Genomic DNA, 25,056 nt, shown 5'->3' on the forward strand with positions numbered 1-25,056 from the left:
AATCCACGCCAACCCAGCACAGCCAGCAGTGTAGACAGCAGCAGTCCTCAGAATTAATGAAGAAAGTGACTTTTTAGAACTCCAATTTGTTTTCGTCAAGGAGCACTTGGCAGTGAGGAATGTTCTCGAATGGCTTTCCTGAAGACAAAGCTGTTGTTCTTGGCTTTCTTCTCAAACTGAGCTGTGTCTCATTCAGAAGAGAGAAGGCCCTCCCCCAAACCCCACCACCCCTGAGAAAGCCCACATAATTCTGCTCCCCTCGAAATGAGGGGCTACACCCCTGGACATTAGCTGTGGGAGAAATTCTTGGCAGTAAAAGGGAACTTTTTTTTTAATTTGAGCAACAGATGGACAATTGCATATTTCATTGTGGCTGGCAGCTTGCCTTCCCTTAAAAAGCCATCCACGGGCCATGCCAAGGGGGCTCAGGTGCCCGGCTGGTCCCCACTAACCAGGATGGGCATTCAGCCAAGACAGTAGGGGGCCCTGGCCTGCTGGCATTTCCCTGGCCAAGGACTGAGAACCCGGCCAGGCGTGGGGCCAGAAAGGTCATTTGTGCCGTGAATCACAGCCTCTGACCATTCCTGGAGCAGAGACCCAAGGAGCTGGGAGACCCTGGCCAACCTGGCTGGCATCTCACACCCTCCTGCCCTCGGTGGTCTGGGTAAAGCAGGTGGGGGTGCAGGAGCCCCAGCTTAAACATTGATGTTGAATCCCAGGCACAGAGAGAACCGGAAGCCCTGGCTGTGTGGTTGCTCACCCCAAACCAAAAAAAGGATAAAGATGCTCAAAGTGAGTGATGTCCCTCAGGTATACGGTGCCAGGCCCTGTCTGGAGGGTCCTTCTAGACCTGCCCACACGGGCTTATTATGATCAGACTCATCAGGGACCGCAGAACCTTCTTGCAGACCCCTGCAGTGAAACTTCTAGGCCACAGCCTCCCACTGGCTACCACTGTACTGGGGTCTCTGTTGGCTCTTGAGAAAGACTCGGTTTCTTCCACCAGCTGCTGGCCCCTGGCCACAGGAATACTCCTAAGTGCCACACAGCTCTGCCTTGGATGTGGCGTCTGCAGGCTCAGATGAAGGGACGGTCGGACTTGGATCAGCTGCCCAGCCCTGCCCTGTGCCATGTAAGTGTGCTCAGCCCAGGCCATCCTCCTGCCCATCATTCAGCACATTCCTCCTTCCCAGACCCCCAGGAGATGCTGAACTGTAGAAGTAACTAGTTCTTACTTTATTCGGAATAATCCTTTGCATGTGCTTGTCCCACCTGAGTGGTAAGTATTTCTGGATCGGTCCCAACCCTTACCTGTTTTCCACCCATCGGGGTGCTCCTGTTCTTCCCAATAAAGACCTCAGGGCAGAGTCTTCTTCTGATTTTGGTCCACCACTAGCCTATCTGCCTGCTGATATCCTTTGCCTACTTGTAGAGAGCTTGTGGTGGAAGTTCCTGGGCCTGTTTTATCTCCCTAACCTGTGTGGGTTCTTTCCTGTGTTGGCATTGCTTTCAGGACTGGAGCATGAGGCTTCCACTAAACCAAATAATCCAGAACCTGGAGGAACTCACAGCTGTGGAACTGGGAGACTTTGCCTGGCCACTACCCTGAGTTCCAATCCCCTTTGCAGTTGCACTGAGAATTAAACTTTCTCAAGCCAAACTTCCAGCACCCCAAGAGCATAAAACACAGACTACTCTCCTGGGCACCCATCTGATATGTCTCAGACACTACACCCAGCTATCTTTTCTACTTGAGCCCCTCACCTGCCTCTTGTAGATCCCCTCAATTAGATTCAAGCCACCTTCCTTTTACCTGTTGGTCCATGCCCCACCTTGCCTATACCCTGGCCCTGCCCCCCCAAAGTGCTCTGCTTTCATCGTGAGGGGAGGCCACTGTGCCGGTCCCTATACACCAAGGGGCAATCCTCAAGGCTGCACTATATCCTGCCTGCCCCAAAGAGGAAACGTCATGGCAAAAAAACAAGTTCAGTTCAGCAGGGACCTCGGTTCTCTGCTCTGCCAAGCCGCTACTTGGGGCCTGGAAGCTACAGAAGGTGAAGCCCACCCCACACACACTAGGCAGTCACCTCCATATCAGGGGCGATTGGAAGCAAAGCGCCCATGATATGAAAATGTACTTAATGCAATTAATAATTTAAGCAGCGAATGCAAGTGCTCTCGGAGAGTTAAATGCTTGTCAGAGTGATCGATGCTGCCTCCCGCAGACACTCACTGTGCAAAGAGCAGAGGGATTTTGCAAACTTGTCTTGACCTTGGGAGGGGGGGAGAGAGAGAGAAGAGAAGAAAGAGAGAGAGAGAGAGAGAGAGAGAGAGAGAGAGAGAGAGAGAGAGAGATTGCGAGGGCAGGACTGGGAACGGCAGAATGGTCCGCCAGTTCCCGATTTACAGCCCTCTCCCCAATTAAAGGCCTGTAAAAAAACATTAAAATTAATACAGTCTTAACTCCTCGAGCAGGCCCCACTTTCTTAATTAGTGCATAATTATTCTGTTCTTGATATCCTAGAAAATTATCACAGGGAAATTATTTAAGGCAGCATAACAATAGCAAAAAACTCCTTCCCCGCTCCCCCACTCCATTAACATGTGGAAGTAATTAACACTTTATTACAGTGAAAATACTATCATGGCTAATGTTTAATGACTTTCGCCATTGCATCCTAAGCAGCAAAGTCAAGATGCTGGGGGTGATGATTTCCTCTAAATATGTTACACATGGAGTACAGATACGAGATGGTCAGAATTGGCCACAGAAAAGCCCACGATCTGCGGACACTTGGCTGCCAGAAGTTTTGTGGCAAGAGAAACACCCTCCGTGTGAACTCACAGGAAAAATACAGAGAGGAACTCTTTGGGTTGGGGATCGAGAGATTGTACAACAAATAAAGGTCTTGCCTTGCATATGCCAGACTAGGGTTTAATCCCAGGCACCCCCTGTGGTCCCTCAAGCCCCACCAGTAGTAATTCTTGAGCACAGAACCAGGAGCACAGAACCAGGAGCCAGGCATGGCTGCAAACCCAAAACCAAACTTAACTAAAATAACAACAAAACAAAAACAAGAGAAACAAACAAACAGTATGATCTCCCTAGAAGATGGGCGGAACAGGAAATGGCTCTGTGGCTACAGTGCTCCTCTTCATGAAACTGTACTGGGGGGTGGGGAGAGGGTTCCTCAGTGATTAGACGAGGTCTAGGAGGCTGGGATGAATGAAAGCTCTGTGTCTGCAGTGCTAGAACAAGCTCCCTGCCTTCCTTTCCTAGTGGTCCTAAGAGGAACTGCAGTGGGAAACACAGTAGTTTCTGCAGGAATAGTTCAAGGCAGGAGTTGTGGGCTCCAAGCACTGTGTTTTGAAGGAGCAAAGAGCACTGAGTCCTTAAAAAGGAACCCAGATGAAAAGATATGTGGGATTTACCCCTCCCCACCCTGAGAACACCTTAAGAACAGTCTCCTTTGTTGCCATCACATGTGTGTGAGCTCATCAGGTCAGCCCCATAGAAAGACAGGGTTTGGACCTTCAGTTTTAATATATCATTCTCTCACAAGCAACCATCAGCTGGTGGTGTCTAAGTAGGTGACAGGGACCCAGCCAGGGCTTAGCCAATGATGACCTGGGCACATCGTTAAAAAAAAAAAAAAACATGGTGGTGCCAGAGCAATAGCACAGTGGCAGGGCATTTGCCTTCTTACACACGGCTAACCTGGGACCAACCCAAGTCTGATCCCCAACATCCCATAAGGTCCCCAGGCCTGACAGGAGCAATTTCTGAGAACAGAGCCAGGAGTAGCTTCTGAGCGCAGCCAGATATGGCCCCAATAAACCAAAATGGATAGTAACGTGCACTTGAACAAACCCACCAATGTCATCCCAGATTACTAACAGGCAGTGACAACAGGGCTAACCAAAAAGGGGCATGTTTCTTGCAAGAATTTATCCCAGGTTCAATCCCACCATCCCAGAGGATCAGGAGCAAAGCACAGTGGGGAAAATTGTTTGCCTTGCATGTGGCTAACCCGGGTACCATCCCTTATATCCCTCAGAGCCTGGCAGGAGGAACCTCTGAGTGCAGAGCAAGGAGTCATCCCTAAGTACAACCAGGAGTGGCACCAAAACTAAGTAAATAAACTAGTGACTAGTGATGAGTGGACCACAGTGTTTGCTCAACACAATGAAGGTAGGAAGTTTCCTATAGTCCCTTGTCTGGTAATTTCTGTTACTACCTGTTTCTGTTGTGTCCCAGATCACAACAGTCTGGGAGCAAACTCTGCCAAGATACTTGCAAAATAGAGCAGTGAACATGCTGCATATAAGACAGGGTGACACTGGAGAAAGCCAAGTGTCCAGGTCCCTTGATATTTCCTCCAGGGGCAAGGACCAGATTGGTGCCAATAACAGGGACACAATCAGTCTCTTCCACATGAGTATTATCCGAGTGGTGCTCAGGGGGCTCAGCAACCATTTCTTCATGTTTCTGTTTGTTGTTTATTTGGGGCCACACCTAGCAGTGCTCAGGGTTGACTACTGGCTCTGCACTCAGAGTTCATTCCTGATGGGGCTAAGGAGACCCTCTGGGATGGTGGGATTGAACCTGGGATAAATTCTTGCCAGAAACATGCCCCTTTTTGGTTAGCCCTGTTGTCACTGCCTGTTAGTAATCTGGGATGACATTGGTGGGTTTGTTCAAGTGCACGTTACTATCCACCCACTCCAGACTGATTCCTTCTCGAGTTGCTTCCACCAACCCCTGGGCCTCCCCAGCCTCTGTCTGAACCTCCCCTCAACTCTGCTGCATTTGTCCTGACTTGGTTCTCTCTCCTTTAATTTGGGGTTTCTTATGACTTGTGAGTGGAACAAACTTTCTTCTTGTGGCCTTTCCAGCTCCCACTTTATTTCACTTGGCACAAGCAACCTCATTTTCATACACTTTGTCAGATTACCTTTTCTTTTCATTGTTGGCCACATTGAGTGGTGTTCTTGGGTTACCCCTGACTCGGCATACAGGAATCACTCCTAGTGGTGTTTCAGGGACTCCATGGGATGTAGGGGATCGAACACAAGTCAGCCAAGTGCAAGGCAAATGCCCTCCTCAAAGTGTTCTCTCTCCATCCTCAAAAGTTTTTCATTTTTAGTAACTGAAAGTGCTTCCCAGACTCAATAAGCCACACCTTCCAGCCACTATCCAGCCTTGGCCCCAAATTCTGTCTTTTTCACAGCCATGGGCATGAGAGCCCCCTCAAGCAAGTCCACATGTCCTGGAATCAGTTTCCACAAAGTTTTTCTTCCTACTGAATCTCTCCTTCCATCCATGATGGCCTGCTAGGCAGGATAGGTGGGAGCATGGATGAGAGTCTCATGGAAACAAAATAATCCAAAGACAACAAGCATGACCTGAAGTCCTCAGTGATGCAGACATTGTTCACTTCCTCTGCCACTGCTCTCACCACCACCACCACAGTAGATTTGCGAAAGGATTAATTACAGATTGGCTACCATGACAATTGGCTTCCTCCTCGGTACACATTATTGGTCAACTATGAGCCTCACTCCCTCAGGGCTTGGCTCACCCCATCTACTTCCCAGTGTCCTGTGACTTCCTCTCTCCCTCACATCACCCACTCAGGAATGTCCACACGGGATCCTGGTTACAGCAGAATCCCCACTTTCCACAGTGCCCATGAACCAGGCCGTGAAGCCATCATCATCCTAACGATAGGAAAAGTTTTCCCCCAAGAAAATTTGGCAATAGTTTGTCTAATGGTGCCCAGATGACTTTACAAAACCAACTATCTACCCAACAACCAAAATCTCTTAAGGCAATGTTTAAATTATAGTCCTAAGGGTATTTTAATACCTTGGTCAAGCCTTTTGACTACTTTTAATTAAATACAAATGAAATAATTGACATAGTATGCCATTAGGCAATTATTTTGTTGGCATTTTGACTCTTTTGAGACATGAACATTCACGGCATTGATCGCCACAGTTCTCTAACTCAATCGGAGCAGGTTGTAACATAATTAAAGAGTTAATATTGACTTCGAGCAATGAGGAAGTCTAATGTGAGTATCATATTTGTATTAATAGTATAGGCTTTGGATCTCCAAGTATTGCTATTTTCAATGTCCCTGAGCTATTGTAACAGAGAGGGGGATGTTAATTATTTTCTGGCTTGGTATTTTAAATAAATGAATAAATTAACACTCAAAATGATGTTTATCTGAGAGTTTACCAGCTTGGTGGCTGTTGCTCATTTCTCAGGATCACCAGATGATTTGGTCCTTTCCCAAAATGCATATAAATTCCAATGGCAAGCAAATAGCCTGTTGGCAAGGTCAAATGGACTTCTGTAAAGTGCTTGAATATCAGTGTCTTAAACTCAACCAGAGTCCTCGTTTTTCACAGAATAAAATCGGGATTGACTTTTCATGTTACAATAAGCGCATAAAGTAGCAAGGCATGTTAGTTCCATTATGAAGGTTATCACAGCTATTTGGAAGAGTTGATGTTTGAACCACTTGCCAAGGTGTGAGACAAAGAGTCAAGTGAAATGAGGTCTAGAAAGGTTAGTCTGGATCTAGAAAGATTTGACTCTTCTGGTCTGGTGCTCAGAGCTCAGTCAATGCGTGAATGAAATTTTCTGGCTCTCAGCAAAGTCCACACATATCGCTTGCTTCCTAAATGAGGGTCCTTATCCCCTCTGCCCAAAGGGGGTGTCAATAGCTGTTTATGTAGAGATGTCAATCTTAAATATCCTCTGGCTGAAGTGGAACTTTCATAGCAACTTCCTAGTCCACTTGAATAAGACTTGGAGTTCGGCCATTTTAGGCTGTTCTCTCAATGGGTCTACTTGTGGCACCTCAAGGGTGACAACGGAGTCCTGGGTCTACTGGTTCAGGCCATAAGAGTTGACCAGATAAGCAGGTACAAAGCCTGCTTGGGAACTTAAGAGCTTTCATTACCATCCCAGCTTAATAAAGTATCTTCATAAATGAGCCAATGGCTCCAAGTTCAAGTTGCTTAGAAAGGAAGCAATGGCTTAGGCTGCTGGCCAAGTGGTTCAAGACAAGCCCAGACTGGTTGCCAGCTTCCCCAACTATCAAAATCAAACCCAAACAAAAGAAGAAGCTCCCTCCAGAACCTGCCAGCCTGAAGTGGGCGAGAGTCTTCCTCTGAGCATACAGCCAGACCAGGAGTCCATGTGTCAAGCCAAGTGTGCTCACTGGCTTCGCTGTCCGTGCTGATTCTTCCAACGCATGCTACTTCCTCTCCTGCTGCCAGCTGCTCCCAGGGCTCCCCAGCCTGTATTCCACCGCCAAGAGTCCACAGTCAACCTCGCCATGGCGCCTGCCACTGGAAAGCAATTAGTGAGGCCCCCCAAAAAAGCCAATCACAGTGCCTACTTCAAGGGGCTGGATGTTGGGCATGGGTTGCCCCCCACACTCTGTCATGCCTGCTGCCTCTTCTGCAGCCATGAGGGCACAGATTGGGCACTATACGCAGAGCTCTCTGGCCAGGATTTCTGCAGAGACACTGGGCATGCCCCATGTCACCAGATTGTGCACTTGCAAAGGAAGCTCTGAAGGTAAATGAATTTGCACCAGGCAATCCATCAAATAGCTTGGAAAGCTCAGTGAGTTCCTTGCTCACTGAATCCTATCTTTCCTCTCTGACCATTCGCATTGGAGGCCTTCCAAGCTTTCCTCAAGAGCACTTAAAGCCACTGCACCAGGCTCCCAGACATTCAGGGCTCTCCCCAGAAAAAGAAACCAGGCTCTCGAGAGAAGTGGCCAATTCTGAGACCAGCACAAAGACAGAGGATCCAGAAGAAATGTGGGGCCAGGAAGTGAGAAAGCATGTAGGGAATGACTGACCCATGTCAAGGAGTTAGGAACATGTGGAATGTGCCCACTGGCCACATCTGGGCAAGTTGTGCCTTAGGATGACGACAAGGATGCAGTGTTTATATTTTCACAAGTTTATGATGGACTTTGAGAAGGATTTGGGGTCCTGGGATATACCTGTCTGCTTGGGCCAGCAGAGGGGGAATGGCCAATGCTGGATGCTGAAGTGGGCAGAGGTAGACCAGATGTCTCTGCTCAGTATGCTGCCATCCTTTCTAGCTGTGGCTGGGGGCAGAGTGGGGAAACTTTGAAGAGATCTGTAGTAGATCCCTTTCCAAATGGTTTCCTTGAGTGCTAGCTTCCACAAATAATCTACCTCTTGGCTCTGGGTTTAATTGGCTGCAGAGTGGAGATTGTGAAAATTGGGGATGACAGCAAGTGGCTGCTGAGTGTCCCTCAGAGTAGGAGGGTTTGGAAAGTTCATGAACAGAGAAAAGGAAATGTCATGAAGTTTCAAGCAGTGAGATGCCTTCCCCCACTTCTTAGCCTATGGGTTCCTTACCCTGGGTCTCCCTACACCCATGTAAGTCACGAAGGGCCATGGTGGTTCCCAGCTCACAGTTTGTTCCATTAGGGACCTCTGTGGGGAAAATGACATGTTTGTGATTACTCTGGGGGGTAGGAGCTAATAAGGGGAATCATGATGGGGAGAGAGAGACTCCACCAACTCTAGAATGTGTGCCCTAACTCAGCACATCCTCTGATTACTGTGGAAAGCAGAGCCCCAGGCCCACAGGGCTCCAAGAAAACATTCAAGAGATCCAAAGCCAGAGATGGTCATTCCTGAAGGAAAGGCCCAGCCAAGCCTCCGTGTCAATTCCACATCCACAGAACCAGCCACTTCAGGCCTGGACACACAGCCAATCACTGCCACATCAGGACAACAGTTTGAACTGAAGGATACCAGAATGTTCCAGTTTCTTGCTGAAGGCACAGTGTGAGAGCCCGCGGCCAGCTGGCATGCCTGGGTCTGCTCTGTATGTGGACATCAGGCTGGAAAAGTCTTAGCAGAAAGGATGAGCCACCTTTTTGAATCTTGGAATCTGCTTCTAAGATGACACTCAAGAGCTCTCTCTCTCTCTCTCTCTCTCTCTCTCTCTCTCTCTCTCTCTCTCTCTCTCTCTCTCTCTCTCTCTCTCTCTCTCTCTAGTTCCTGTTGTTATTTGAGATGAGACCGACACATGAAACCCAGAGATAAAACTCAGTAAAAACAACTTCTTTGTGGCATATTGGATTTTTCAAACTGCTAATCCCCGGGTCAAGAGTGGCACAGGGAGGCCAATGGCCTTGCATGCAGTCAACTCAAGTTTGAATCCCGGCATCCCATAGGGTCCCCCAAGTACCACCAGTAATGATTGCTGACAGAGCCAGGGGTAAGCCCTGAGCACTGCTGGATATGGGACAAAACCTAAATAAATACATAATACTTTAAAAAAATTACAAATCTACCAACCGCCATTATTGAAAAAAATTGCAGATCTAAGTCCAATTGTTGACAGTGATGGGGGTGATGGCGGCTGACGTGCTCTCGACAACACACTGTGTATTGTACTCGATCCCCAGTCGGGTGGGTCCTGCTCTAAGATGCTGCCCTGGGCCCCACCAGGATCAACTTCAGAACCTTCCAGAAATGAGCCCTGATTTCATGGTACTGTCAGCCGTGCCTGCCTTCCAGTTCTTCCAAACCAGCTGGAGAAATATGGGTTACTTGTAACCCAAAGCTTAAACCATATTATAACCATTGACCACAGTTTGGTCATATCATCTGTCCCCTCCTCCTTCCTGTCTTCCCAAGTCATCTGTTAGGTTGTCATTGGGATTCCCAGGGGAGACAGGCCCTGCTTCCCTCCGATTCTTTATCTTCCCACTAACCCTGAGCACTACAACACCTATCTCCAGCCTGCGCTCCCTTATCTCTCTCCCTGACAATCTCCCACTCGTAGTATTTCACCCCCTCAGCCCACTCAGGCTGACCCAAACGCACTCAGGACCGACGGTCCTGAAACTTTCCGAGGCTGCTAGAATTGTTTATCCTCTCCCTCTGTCTGCCTATACATTAAGAGCTGCTACTTCTTTTCTTTGCAGACTTTGGAAGCCTTGATCAACGTAGCTTGATCAGATGAAGCTTTTTCTGCTCTACTTAGAAATCCAGGTGCCCTGGAGAGATAGCACAGCGGCGTTTGCCTTGCAAGCAGCCAGTCCAGGACCAAAGGTGGTTGGTTCGAATCCCAGTGTCCCATATGGTTCCACGTGCCTGCCAGGAGCTATTTCTGAGCAGACAGCCAGGAGTATCCCCTGAGCACCGCCGGGTGTGGCCCAAAAACTAAAAAACAAACAAACAAACAAACAAAAAAAGAAATCCAGGTGCTAGGGAGGAGGTGAAGAACGCCCACACCCACCCCCCAATCCCAGCATACACTGAGTCCTGCCCACAAGCCAAGAGGCAGAAGCAGGTAAGTAAAAGGTAAATTGGACTGTATTCAAAAGGAGATGCAGGAATAAAGTAAGAGAGGAAAGAAAAGCCTGAAGTTATCATGGAGTAGGCTGCTTTGTAGGGGTTGATTCTTAATAAAATTACAACCCTTCAGTGGTAGGATTGGAAAAGGCTTCCAGACACCCCAGAGAGGGCCAGAATCTTTCACATGCCTGGAAAGGCCCGTCGTCCTGGTCTAGTCCGAGAGTTCTCCAAAATCACCAGGGAAATCAACGACTTCATACCTTGACAAGGAGATTCTAAAATACACAAAGATACACGAAGGTCACAACTGAAAATTAGCATGAATGACAGGCTCCGTGGCAGCACCTGTACAAAATCGGCATAAAATGTGAAGAGTTGAAGCAGTTAAGAAAAAGAAAGAGCAAAGGGCAGAGCCGGGAGTGAGGCCTAAACAAAGAGTTGGGTGTCATCCCTGAGCATAATCCAGGAGTGAGGCCTGAGCACAGAGCCAGGAGTGAGCCTTGAGCAGAGCCAGGAGTGAGCCCTGAGCACAGAACCAGGAGTGATCCCTGAGCACAGAGCCTGAAGTAAGCCCTGAGCACAGTCAGGGGTAATCCCTGAACTCTGCCAGAGTACATACTGGGATGGTGCTATGACAGTACAGAGGCCCTTAGGGGGCTCCTCCAATCACCACCCCTCCATCCTAATCCTCTAGCCTTGGTTTCATCTCTTAGTCAAAGATGCATAAGAAAAAAAGTCCTGGCAGTTTCCAAAATCCAGGGGGACACTATTGTTCTCGGATTCTGACAAAGAACATTCTCTGGAGGGGCCAGACCAGCTCCTGAAGCAGAACCCCAGAATCGCCGGAGTAAGGAAGGGCTGAAAATAGGAGGAGGATGGGCGGAGACACGCTGGATGGAAGAAAGGAGCAGGGACTGTGAGACAAAGGGCCTGACACAGAAAGGATCCCAAATGCAGCAAGAGGTTCCAAACTATGTCATCAACAGGACAACTAGAAATGGGGACCCTTGAAAGGGCATCAGATTGGAGCATTCCCTTTGGCATAGAAGACCCAGACAAAGAAATTCAAACGCCAGTGAAAAGAAACATTAGAAAGCAAACATATTCTCTGCACAAAAAGGAAAACAAGGGGCCGGGCGGTGGCGCTAAAGGTAAGGTGCCTGCCTTGCCTGCACTAGCCTCGGACGGACCGAGGTTCGATCCCCCGGCGTCCCATATGGTCCCCCAAGCCAGGAGCGACTTCTGAGCGCATAGCCAGGAGTAACCCCTGAGCGTCACCGGGTGTGGCCCAAAAACCAAAAAAAAAAAAAAAAAAAAAAAAAAAAAAAAAAAAAAAAAAAAAAAAGGAAAACAAAAAAAAATAGGCTGGCAGAGTAAAAGGCATCGACTGCCCCCCACCCCATCCCCCAGAACAGAAGCAATTATCCAACATCTTCCTCTCCGCACGCAAAGCAGCCACCAGCACGACCTGCATTTGCTGATGGAGAAAGTTCACAGCTTTTCGTGTGAAGACCAGGGGTGAAAGATGTATTTATATATTCTCTGGCAAGTGATGAAACATTGCCAGGGAGTGTAAGAAAGCTGCCCTCCTGCTGGCGAGCTAGCCCAGAGTTTATCTGCACAAGAGAATAATGAAAGATGACCTTGAACCCGGGCCTGGAACACGAAAGGTCAGACCAGGAGCACTGCCAGGAGTGGGCTTGGGGGAAAGAGTCAAAACATGAGTGGGCACGTGCACGTCTATCTATGAAGTGATTCCAAGAGCAATTCACAGCCTGATAATGTAGTGATCAAGCACATTTGAAATGCAACGTGTGGAAGTGTTTAGTTTAGAAATGCGAAAAAATAGGAGCAAATACTTGGAGCATTTGTCACACGAGAGACCACGACTTAAAGTCCATAAAAGTGAGCTGATGATTTCAAACTCCAGCTCTTTCTTAAGATTTCAAAATCTACCTGGAGGCAGCTGCAATGTGGTTGTAGGGGCTGGAGCGATAACATAGAGGGGAGAGTGTTTGCCTTGGACATGGCCAACGAGTTTGATCTCTGGCATCCCATAGGGCTCTCCCACCCGGAGTCTGCCAGGAGTGATTCCTGGTGCAGAACCAGGAGGCATCCCTGAGCACTGCCAGGTGTGGCCCCCAACTAAACAAAAAATAAAAGAAATATGGATGCAACTATGAGGTGAGTAGGTGAATCTGTTTTGTTTCCTTCATAACGGATGGGTGGATACATGCAGTCAGTGTTACGCTCACATGGAAGATGATATTTGTAGACCGTGAGGTTGGAAAATTTGCCCAACAAAGCCACAAATCCAGCCACAAAGAAGAGAAGGGGAATAATTGCACCAGTACATATTTGCTAGTCATCTTCCCTATAATAAGCAAAAGAGATGAACCAGAGGCTTAACTCTCAAACCACTTATCTGAGTGATGGTAGTGACCTTCCCAGTGTCCTGAGCACTGCTAAGTCATAGGCAGAGGAGCAAAGAGCCTGCTGAGAAATGGGCTTACCATGAGTAGAGGAGAAACATGTGTGAGCCAGAACCTAGGCCAATTGCAGGCAATTGAAGCAATGAAGATGGGCTTCAGTTCGCATCTCCCCACTGAGTACACCAGGGAGGACAGAACATGAGCAGGGCCAGGCTCTGGGTTAAGGGCATCCTGCCAGCCCACTGAAGGAAGGAGTGCCACAAACTTGGTGGCAGAAACAAGTTGGCAGTATCCACAAAATGTTGGTGCTTTCTCTAAACAGCTGTTTTTACCTAAAAATAAATATTCCAGACTGTTTTATTTCCACCACCTATGTATTTGTGCAGATTTGTGTTTAAAAACAAAACAAAAAAAAGTAATTTATCCTGCAGCAAAACATAAGCTACTAAAGGAGTATTTGGAAAAAGCAGTTCTGTGTTGCTTATTAACCTGGTCCCTATTACCGGAGGCATGGTGAGCTTGCAAGCATTAGGTTACAGCAGAATCACATTTTCAACTACAAAACAAAATCAATATGAATGAAGCTGTATCAGTTTGAGGAGGCACCTAATGATAATAACTTGGATGCTCCACATTAAATGAACAATATATACTTGTTTGGGTGACCAAATAGGAATTATTCAAGGCAAGCAAGATGGTTTGATTCCTGAAAAACCTGATAATTGATCAAGTTGTTAGACCAACAATAAAGCATTTAGTTCACTAAGTAGCTATAAAATGCTAAGGAAAAGAAAACTCAAACTAATGATGCTTAAACATGGGCATTACTTATGGAGAAATGGGACATGTATACCTGGAGCACCAAGATCATTTCTATCTCTTCTTTCCTCCTATAAAGTGCTACCTTTCAGACTTGGAATGTTATGGACGAGTTTGGATGAGTTGAAAACATGTAAAATTAAAATAATGGGAGTATTCTCGGTACCTGTGTCCAATAATACTCCGTGTGATGAATATTATTATATTCAATGTCATTGTTTATAAGTTTTCCATTGTATAAAGAGAAAACGTACCTCTTCTCGTTTGATGGGTTATGTTTCCTTTTCTGTTTTTGGCTATATTGAGTAGATTAGTAGTGAGTACTTTATGAATATAGCTTTTGAGGTACATTTCTATTAAAGATATATTTCTACTGGTAGTGGAGTATCTGAGTCCCCAAATATATGATTTCTGATCCCAAGACAGATTTTGTGTTTAATAGACTTTGCCAAGTATTTTTTTCTAAGTAGCTGTATTGTAGACATGTACTGGAAAATATAAGTTTTAATCGAACCATATTTTTATCTATAGTTGGTACTGAGCATCTTTGTACTTTTTATAATTTTAGCAGTTTCATTAGAAATATTGCTCTGTGGTTTTTCTGCCTGATGATTCATGAAGGTGAGTTTCTTTTCTTATGCTACTGAGCATTTGTTAATAACCAAGTTTTAGTCTTGTGCCCAATTTTTTGTTCCATTGCATTTTTCTTCTTTATTTGTGAAAGTACTTCATGCATTATGGATAAAAGTATTTTAGATTTTTAGAAAAGCAAAGAAAAAAACAAAAATAAATACATTTCCATGACATAATAAATATATACATTAACATCCTTTGCTATAAACTAGAACTTAAATTTATTTCTAGTCAATTCAATAACTCTAGAGAAAATAGAAATAAATTTTTAGGTCGTGGCATGAAAATATAATTATTCCTAGAGTTTTTTAAAAAAAATAATATACTTCATATCTATTACACTAGAAAGATAAAAAAAAAGATAGTGAGAGAATTGAAAGAAATTTTGAAAGCTAATATATTTTCCTACCTGGAGGGAGTAAAAGTTATAATAAATATAAGTTTATTTATCATAGAAATTTAAAATGTAGGATCCCAAAGAATTATTTTAACAAATCATCCATTTAAAATCACCCACCCAAAAAATCTATTAAGGGTTAAACAATATTAAATGTATACATATTCAGAACCTTGTGCATGAATTAAAAAAATAGTCAGAAGTATGAGAATGTGTCCAATCTTCCCCAAGTAATTCATCAAATTTATTTGATCTTATTTGTAGTCCAAATGGAATTTCCATGCAAGAGCGGAGGAAGTCCTGGGAAATATTTGGGATGGAATGAGTGGGATTAATAAAAAGAATTATGAAACTATAACAGTAGAAGAGTGGGGCACTGATAGAAAGAAGACCAGGCCCGTGGGTGAATATTCAAACCTCAGCCTGGTAAGGAAGTGATTAGAATAAAAGCAGGATATGGTCCAATCCAATATATGTATATATGAGTTAAGCTCAAATGACCCATTAGGAGAGCAGCAATGGAATTTCTCCCTCAGAAAACATTAATATTAATTCCCAACGGATTTTTTAAAAGTAAAATATAAAGAAAAAAGAAAGAAAGAAATCAACCACAAAAGCAGCAGAAACTGTGTTGAGCATCTAAAGTTGTGAGGGAAGAAGGCAAGTGTTTATGAACATGGGAGCGAAGGGACACCGTAAAATAGTGATCACTTTAAACACGACAGATAAACAGAGTCATAAACCAGGAGCCAGCGCCCGCAAGATATATGGTGAGAAAACGTTGATCATCTATAAAAGTCTCTTCCACGTAAATAATAAAAACTAAATACCCGCTAAACAAAGGGGACCAGGGTCAGGATGGAGTCATTCTCAGGCCCCATAGACAGTCGCAGAGATTGGGGACTTGGGCCATTTCACAGTTCAGGATCCCAGAAATGCCTTTTGCCTCCTAGAAACAACCAGAAATTCCCACCCTCTCAGAAACAGCCATTCTAAGACCATTTCTGAGACCCTAAAGTGCCTGTGGGTGAAACAGCCACACACCATTTCTGAGACACTGAAATGCAAAAATGAACGAGTCCAGAACATTCCGCAGCAGGCTGGATAGGGCCGCAGGCACCCCCAGACATGCCTTTGGAGACATATCTGCTCTACCATCTTCCTGGATGCAATTTTATGAAATATTTTAAATTGGGCACAACCTTTGGCCAGGGAATTCTGCCTCTCAGAACCCTTCCTAAGGGAGCAGGAAGGCCAGGCAAGTAATTATGTGTCTTGTTGGCCACCACCACGATGTTTATCACAGCAAAAAACGTGCAGAGGGTTCGGCTGCCCGAAGGGGGCTGTGAGATGAATTTTGTCTCTCTCCGACACACCTGCCTCTCTTCTGTTCCAACATTCAGGTGGAAATAGAGAATATTTGCTTTCAGAGGAAATGGCTGCTTGATTATCAAGTGGGGCGTGGTTTGGGCAAAAGAGCAAATGCCTGGAGGGCAGAGGCCTGCTTGGCACCAGAGCACAGATGAGAATTCGAGGCAGACACACAGGGGTCTGTGTGTCCAGTCCTTGGGCTGGCAGAGCTTGGGGTGGCCTCAAGGCTGAAAGTGAGCAGGATTGAGTGGATCTACTTCTGCAGGAAGCCCAGGAAACATCTCATTTTTTTAATTGTCTCTGTTTTGTGTTGCTGTTGTTGTTGTTGCTTCTGGTTGGGGGGGGGCAGAGTTGGGTCCCAGCCAGAGGTACTCAGAGTTTACCTCTGGCTTTGTGCCTCTGTCGGGCTCAAGAGACCAGATGGAGCAATGGGGACCAGGCCTGAACTGTAGGCATGCAAGGCAAGCACCCTGTCTTGTGACTATTTCATTTTTGCCCCATAGAAATAAATTCCACGACACATGCAAATACATATTCCTGCCTGAAGAGAATCAGGAAACAGGAGTATCTGAAATGCACCAGTGTGGGCCATGTCTGTGATCAGGGAGAAGGAGTGATGCACAACTGTAGCCTTGAAGGCTCCCAGCAGGTTTTCTCTACTCCCAGCATGCAGAAAATGCTGGACCTGCACCTACATGTCACTTCTCTTCTCTGCACGACCTAGTACTCGGGCTTGTGTCTTCCAGGGGAACATAGTTGGAAGAGCTGAGTTTCCAGCCTCATGGCCTCACTGTGTGTGATTGCAGGGCCCCTCACCTCTCATCTCTGGGGCCCAGCAGCCTATGGTATATACAGGGCAAGGGCAGCCAAGCTGCTTTCCATGTGATGGGGCCAGGACTGAGTAGGGGGCAGAGGACACCAGTTTCACAGCTGTCATCCCTGCTGGGATCACAGCCCACCCCTGGAGCCTGCCTGGACTCCATATTCGGGGCACACTGTCAGTGGGACCCTGGACCACACGCCAAGGGCCCTGAGCTCTTGCCAGGACATAGCAGGGTTGGAGAGACCAGATCGAGTGTAAATAAATCCCAGATCATTTGACTCTAAACGAAGGCCACTGAGTTATAGCCCCTGTGGAACTTTTCAGAATCTGGTTTGCTCATTTCCTGCAGTTTCACAATAGGACACCCCCCCCCCTTGTACCCCCAGACCTGACAGACAGTAAGAAAGTAAAAAAAAAAAAAGCCATCTCCCATGGATCATTTTTTTATCTGATAGAATTTCAGGGGGAAAAATCAAATTAAAACATTCATCCAATTATCACAATACATGGGTGGAAATGATAGAACGTTTTTGGATTTTTCTTGGCTTCTGCCTCCCTTCGGGATTCAATTCATCATCTTTGCCAACGTCAAATCTATCTGCTCAGACCCCTGTGCCTAAGTGAATAATATTTCAACTGGAGAATTTGCAGGAATTGTGAAATTCATAAAAGAGATATTTGAAACTCTTCGTAATTATGCCAGGGACTTCGGATTTATCAGAATCCCCTCTATCTGGGAACAAGAAAATGTAGCCTTGCCCAGATAAGTTAATTAGTCTGCTTGTTTGAGTGTTGGCCAGGGAGGCTGAGTTCTGACATGTTGAGTGTTCCTGTGTCGTGGTCCATGTGCGTCCAGACTGAGTTCTGCATTGTTCATTTTCCCCAAGTCTGACATGTTGAGTGTGGCCATGTCAGAGTTCATCCATACCTACACTGAGTTCTGTCTCATTCATCCTTCTCAAGACTAACAAGTTGTGTGTGGCTCTGCTGGGGTCCATGTGTGGTCAGGTTAAGTTTTGCCTAGTTTATCCTCCCAAATATGGCATTTTGAGTGTAGTATTGATGGGGTCTATGCATGCCCAGACTCAGAGCATGACTCAATGAACAGGCCATGGTGCCTCACAAGAATGGAATGTTGGGCCGGTGTGATAGTATAGAAGGGAGGACACTTAACTTGCGTTCAGCCACCTTGATTCAATTCCTGGCATCCTGAGCCCACCAGGAGTAATTTATGAGCCTGGAGTTACCCCTAATCACTGCCAGGTATGGACCCAGTACAAACAAACAAAGAAGAATGCTAAATTTTAGGGGCGGGAAAGAAAGCAGAAGAGACAGGACACTTACCTTACACATAGTCCCCTAGAGTTGATGATCCCCAGCGTCCTATAGGGTTCCCATAGTACTACCAGGAGTGATCTCTGAGCAGAGAACCAGGACCAGCCCAATAATGAAAAGGAAGAGAGAAGAAAGAAAGAAAGAAAGAAAGAAAGAAAGAAAGAAAGAAAGAAAGAAAGAAAGAAAGAAAGAAAGAAAGAAAGAAAGAAAGAAAGAAAGAAAGAAAGAAAGAAAGAAAGAAAGAAGAAAGAAAGAAAGAAGAAAGAAAAGAAAGAAGAAAGAAAGAAGAAAGAAAGAAGAAAGAAAGAAAGAAAGAAGGAAGGAAGGAAAGGAAAGGAGGAAGGAAGGAAGGAAGGAAGGAAGGAAGGAAGGAAGGAAGGAAGGAAGGAAGGAAGGAAGGAAGGAAGGAAGGAAGGAAGGAAGGAAGGAAGGAGGAAGAAGAAGAAAGAAAGAAAAGAAAGAAAGAAGAAAGAAAAAAGAAAGAAAGAAAGAAAGAAAGAAGAAAGAAAGAAAGAAAGAAAGAAAAGAAAGAAAGAAAAAGAAAGAAAAGAAAGAAAGAAGAAAGAAGAAAGAGAGAGAGAGAGAGAGAAGAAAGAAAGGAGAGAGAGAAAGAGAGAAAGAGAGAAAGAGAAGAGGAAGAAAGAAAGAAGAAAGAGAGAGGAAGGAAGGAAGGAAGGAAGGAAGGAAGGAAGGAAGGAAGGAAGGAAGGAAGGAAGGAAGGAAGGAAGGAAGGAAGGAAGGAAGGAAGGAAGGAAGGAAGGAGGAAGGAAGGAAATATAAACTCCTCTTTCTTGGTTTATTCAATATGGGTTATGTCATACCAATTCTGAGACAGCTGACCCACCTGTGTTCAGAAATAGAAACATTTTTTTTGCTGCTGCTGCTGCTGCTTTTTTCACTCATATTTCTACAATCTTTCCAACTTTTTGTATTTAAAGAGTTATCCATCAATCCCAAATCTGTTTTCTTTTCTTTCTCATCTTACTTAAATTCCTGGGGTCTCTGATGACAGCAGACTTTAGGGTTAATATTCCTAATTAATATCCCTTTGCCTGTCTCTGCACCATCACGGAGAAAGCACTTTTACAGGAGTCATTTGTATTTAACTTTTATTCAGGTGCACAAATGCAAATGAAAGACATTAACTCATCAGGCCTGAGAATAATTCATAAAGAAAAAAGAAAGGGCCATGTCTTCTCTGACATAAAGAACCGAGAATTGCTACGGAAATGACCCAACGGATCCCTCCTGGTTTATTCAATAAGGCCTCTCTCCCGTTCCATCTGTGAACAGTTGGTCAGTCCTTTGATGGGGAAAAGACATTTCTCCAGGTTCATATTAATTTTTGCGCACATCTGTGCTTCTACCTCACCCTACCCACACACCACTTCAATTAAAATGAACGGAAGTCAAGTCCTTGAGAGCTTTTAATTGCGAGTGTAGATTATAAACGGCGCCCATCTCCAACCACATGCACACCAATGTTTCCCCTTAGTTTTTCTCTCAGGAATCATATTTTTAAGGGGTCGGTTATCGTGAATGAATTTTCATGGATGGTGTTATGATTCCAAGGGACACTGAAGCCTCACGGATGGGCAACAGGCCAATCAAAATTATGCAAAAGTACAATTAAGGAGCATTTTCAAGAAATGCCTTTGCGCTCAATTCAAGGGCATCCAGTGATCCACGTTGCCAGAAAGAGGGTCATGCTGGGCACGCTCTAATGAGGCCAGCGGAATTATACAGCAGCTCCAGAAAGAATGCAGTACCGGGCCTTTTCTTTTAAGCAGGTTAAATATTGTCCTTCCAGCTGCTTCCCAATTGTCACTTTGTTCGCCCCTCATGAGTGCTTAAAGATATCCTGGGAGCCAGAATGTCTCCAAGTTATCTTCCCTGAAACTGGTGTCACCTCATTTCTACTCTCCTCATTTCACTGGCTCAAGAACCCTCTACCGAGTCTGCTGATGAGACATTTTCAGGCTCCCAAAAACTGCCCCCCCAACCCTCCTCTATGAACCTGCTTATTTATTTGCTGGCATGAAAGTGGTGTTGGAAGCTCCTGTTTGCTCCTCCCCAAGACTCAGGCACACCCATCTACCCGGCCTCTGTGTACAAGCAACAAGTCCATGGACTCCACATCTTTTAAGACCCAAAACTGCAGCTCTCCCCGTGATCAGCATGCTTTATCTCATAGAAGCATGTGTGGTGTCTCAAGTAGTCAACTGAGATGAATAGAACTGGCCGCTGAAACAGAAAAGACGACGAAAGGAGAAGTGGGAGTTGATGCTCCGAAGTGGCATTTGGGTTCACAAAATTGATCGAAAAATGGGGACTATGGCTTTAAGAAGGCGGCTTGGCAGAGTTGGGGCTGCCAATTTTATTTTACTACTTTATGGCCCCTGCTTCACAACTACTTGGACAAATACAAAACAAGAATTACAGTGCACCATAAGTTATTTTAATACCCTGTAGTGGTGCATACTTCCAGTGAAATCCCCAGACTATTATTACAGTTCTCTGTTTGCGTGAAAATGTCAAGTTGTTTCGAGTGACTACGTACTCTAAATTATATATAACTGTTCCTTTATAGCTAATAGGCACTAAAATTACTTTAAAACAGAAATGTAAAGTTATATTTTCATCCTTTTTGACAGATAATAAAGCTTATTTATGAGATACAATTTTTCAAGCATTAAAACATCTCATGTTTACAAAAGCGTTCAACCATATTATGACATGATATTTAAAGGAATGAGGAAAAAAAAAGGTAAAACCAATATGAAAATGCTTGCCCTGGTTGGTGACTTCTTTGCACCAACTGTCTTCACAGCGTTTGGGAAAGTGACAAGTTTAAATACGTTTGCATTGAAATTGGGTTTGAGTTCAGAGAAGGCCAAGGGTACTAGACCCACCTGGTTCTGCTCATGGGGGCCCAGAATGCAGGTGTGTAGGGTATTTAAGGGAGACACTGAGAAGATCACAGGAGTGAAGTGAGGAGGTAATGGGACTCAGTTCACCCTGAACCCAAGTTTATCTGCTATCATGGGGCACCTGAGAACCAGTGACTCCAACTTCCACTCCTCCCTGCCCTCCTCAGCCCTCAGAAGTGGGCACAGGGATCACAGACACCAGAATCCAGGGACAGACTTCTTGATCAGGGAGTCTGCAAAGACAAGGATTCTCCCAAAGCACCTGGCTCTGCAGTCCTGTTGCATGAGAGCAAGCAACTCCTGCCAACTCTAGAAGGTTCTAGCCATGAGGAGGGAGGGATTCTGGAGAGGTGGTGGCTGATGCGGAGCAGCTGTGGCTTATAGGATCCCAGACACAAGAGGCATTGGGGTGCAGGGTTTCCCCCATAAGATCCCAGCTCACAGCATTAAGTCTGTGTCTGTGTTTCTCAAACTTGGTGTCACAGGCCACTCGCTGTGACCTGGCTGTAGACTGGACATGTCCAGGCACCCTCCTCACTGTGAATTTGTGGGCAATAGCTCATCAGAGCACCCAGAAAATGCCTGCTACCGAGGTGCCCTTGAGAAGAGCAGGTTAAAGGGGAGCTCTCACAGTCATGGCCATCTCTCTCTCTCTCTCTCTCTCTCTCTCTCTCTCTCTCTCTCTCTCTCTCTCTCTCTCGTGCTGTCCTGGAAATCTGGAAATGGGGTCCCCCAGCCCTGGGATGTTAGGGCCTCTGTGCACTAACACAGAGTTTCCCTGAGTAAGGGGTGAGGGAGACAAGGGAGGGGCTGTAAAAGAGAAGCAGAGCCATCCTTCCTGTCAGTTTAGCCCCGGGATCCCCACAGCCCCCTACTCCTGTCTGGGTTCTGCTCTTTCTAGCCATTGGCTTTGCCTGGCTTGGCACCAAATGCTTCTGCGCATTATCAAAGCTTTGCCTCTGATCAGACCCCCCAGACTCTCCTTCCCCCCAAGGCCTCATTAACTATTGATCCCACTCTCGGGCAGAGAAGGAAGACAGTCTTGTGGGAGGGAGAGAGGGGGTGAACGTGTGGGCCTTGGGAGCTGGAAACAGACCATATTGGGGAGACGGAGTCACCATCAGGACCACACACATGTCCAGGGCACAGAGGGGTGTGCATGTATGGTCGTTGCACATATGTGTGTGAATCCATGGTCACAATACAGGCTCCTGAATCAGATGACCCGCAGAAGCTGCTACTATTCACACCTTGGTCTGTAATCACGCTAAAAACAGGTGTTTGTGGCATATGAGGGGATTTATTGGGGTTCTGGTCAAGCTATGGCGGTAAGTGTGACAATTCTGTGCCCCCAGATTCTCCAGCAAGAAGCACAGCTGCATCAGGGGAAGAAAGCACGTTCTGTTATTTATCTGCCAGATTCAGTGGGGCCTGAGTAGCGATGAGTCGCACTGAGGCAGTGGCAGGGTGAGACTTGCGGTCTTCAGGGTGCTGACCGCAGGCCCCACATAGCCGTGTTCCAGGCATGAGAGAATGGGATACAGCCCTGTGCCTGTGTCCGCCCACACTCCACCCATCTCTACTACAGGGGCGGAAAGGCCAATGAAGGTCTGACGGGAGCTTCAAACTGCGTAGCTCGTGTTATTCTCACACATGGCTGCACTCATCAGCCTTGGTGGGCAGAGTCTGGGGTGGCGTGGTACAGAGTGGGAGGAGACAAGCTACATGATGATTATGAGACTCCGGCAAAGCCTCCAAAGTGTAGGAAAGAAGGTGACTGGCTGAGTCAAGGGTTGGAGATGGACACAGTTTCCCAGGGATTGGCCCATCCAGGTGGCATCTGAGAATTTCCTTGAGAAATCAGCTACTCAGTGTCAAGCCAGGGCAGCTAGCTCTGCTCCTTCCAGGCCTCTGGAATAGCCCAAATGCCTAAATGGGTAGGAGAAGCCCTTCCTGGGGCTTGGGAGGAGGTTGTAGCTGAGGCCATGTGTTGAGTTTACCACAGGCAGGGCCATGTGTGCTGGTCCTCCCCACTGGAGTCTGACACATCCTGGGCCAATGCCCACGCACCTGGCTCTGACCCATTCTTGGAGACTCCACCTGACCTTTCCTGCTCCACTTCTGCTTCTGATCCCCAGCTCTGCATGTGAACTAAACACAGATTCATGATGCCAGGAGATGCATGCCAGTGCCCGGGGAATGGGTAGTCTCCGCAGTGTGGAAACAGGTATGGTATCTCCATAGTCTCAGGTGCACCATCATCACATGGAACATTTTTTTTTTTTCATTTTTGGGCCACACCCATTGATGCTCAGGGGTTCCTCCTGGCTATATGCTCAGAAATCACCCCCAGCTTGGGGGACCATATGGGACGCCGGGGGATTGAACCGCTGTCCGTCCTAGGCTAATGCGTGCAAGGCAGATGCCTTATGCCCTGCACCACCACTCTGGCCCCCACATGAAACGTTTTTAAAACGAAATTACGAAGAGCTTAAGGTGAGAAAATGAAGTTGACTCATTCCAAACACAGAATTTGCGGCCTTTGAAGCTTACCCAAATATCCAACAAAATAGCCCTTTGCCAGTGAGCCCCAGCCAGCCAGGTCAAGGCAGATCTGCTCTTCCCAGCTTCCTGGGACCATGTGAGGCCAAAAATGTCTGGTTTGTTCAGATAATCCAGTGGATACTCCAGTGTGTGTGTGTGTGTGTGTGTGTGTGTGTGTGTGTGTGTGTGTGTGTGCAGAGTCCCCCCTCTCTCCCTCTCTTCCTCTCTCCTTCATTCTCACTCTTCCCATTGCTCTCTCTCTTTTATCTCCCTCCCCTCCCCTTCCCTCCTTTTCTCTTCCCTCCTCTTCTCTCTCTCTTTCTCTTTCTCTCTCTTGGTTTCTTCCATATGTCCATTTACCAAACAACCCAGGTGCTGTCTCGCCAAGGCATCCTGTACCTCCAAGATGGGACTTTGCCCGCAGACACAGTGAGCTTCTCAGCCAATAACAGAGAAATCACCCACCTCAAGTCCTGGGTCCTTGGTAGCTATTAGCTGTGCAGTGACAAGTGATAATGGGCAGTTAACACTTGGCTGGAATCTGCTCTTCTGTGGGAACTGGGAGACTTGGGGCCCTGCATGCCAGCAGAACAGACCAAGGCCAAAGCAGTGACAAGAGGAGATGTAGCCATACACAATTTGCATCCGCACTCAGAGTGCCCTTCCTTGAAGTCATGGGGTGTCCAGGACAGGCTGTCCAGGTCCTGGTCCCACCCAGCACTTCACTCACAGGACTCTGGGTTCTGAAGTAAATGGGAAGAAATACAAGCTCCCTCAGGCCAATCCCACCACAGGAAAGGGAGCTAGAGCATTTTCCATAGACACAGTCCCAATTCGTGCCTGGAAGTGTCACCAAATGGGGATCCAGTGAGAAATGAACCCCCCTGACTCTTCTCACTGTACCCAGAGACCCAGAACAGAGGCAGGTGTTGGTGAGCCAGAGGGAGAGCTGGGGATCCATGACCCTGGCCACAAGACACATTCAGCCTGATATTGGAACTTCACAAGAGCCAGGTTGGATACCACTCATTTGTTCTTTATGTTTGGTTTTATTTGGAGGTCACACCTGGTAGTGCTCAGGGGTTATTCCTAGCTTTATGCTCAGAGGTCCTTCCTAGCAGTGCTTGGGTGAACCCTATTGGATGCCGGAGATCAAACCTGGACAGGCTGCATGTAAAGCAAACACCCTCCCTATTGTGCTACCGTTCAGGCCACCACTTGCTTATTTTGATCAAATTAATGGGAGTGGATCCAGATCTGGTCCCCTCATTGATGCTTGAGCTGATGTCCTAAGCCACCCCGAGGGTGGCCCTCAGGGACCATTGAGGTCTGCCCAGTTCATCCCATCTCAAGCAATAGGACAATGGACATGCCCCAAAGTACCTGATTTCCCCA

The sequence above is a fragment of the Suncus etruscus genome, chromosome 17 (genome assembly GCF_024139225.1).
Source record: "Suncus etruscus isolate mSunEtr1 chromosome 17, mSunEtr1.pri.cur, whole genome shotgun sequence".
Lineage (NCBI taxonomy): Eukaryota > Metazoa > Chordata > Mammalia > Eulipotyphla > Soricidae > Suncus > Suncus etruscus.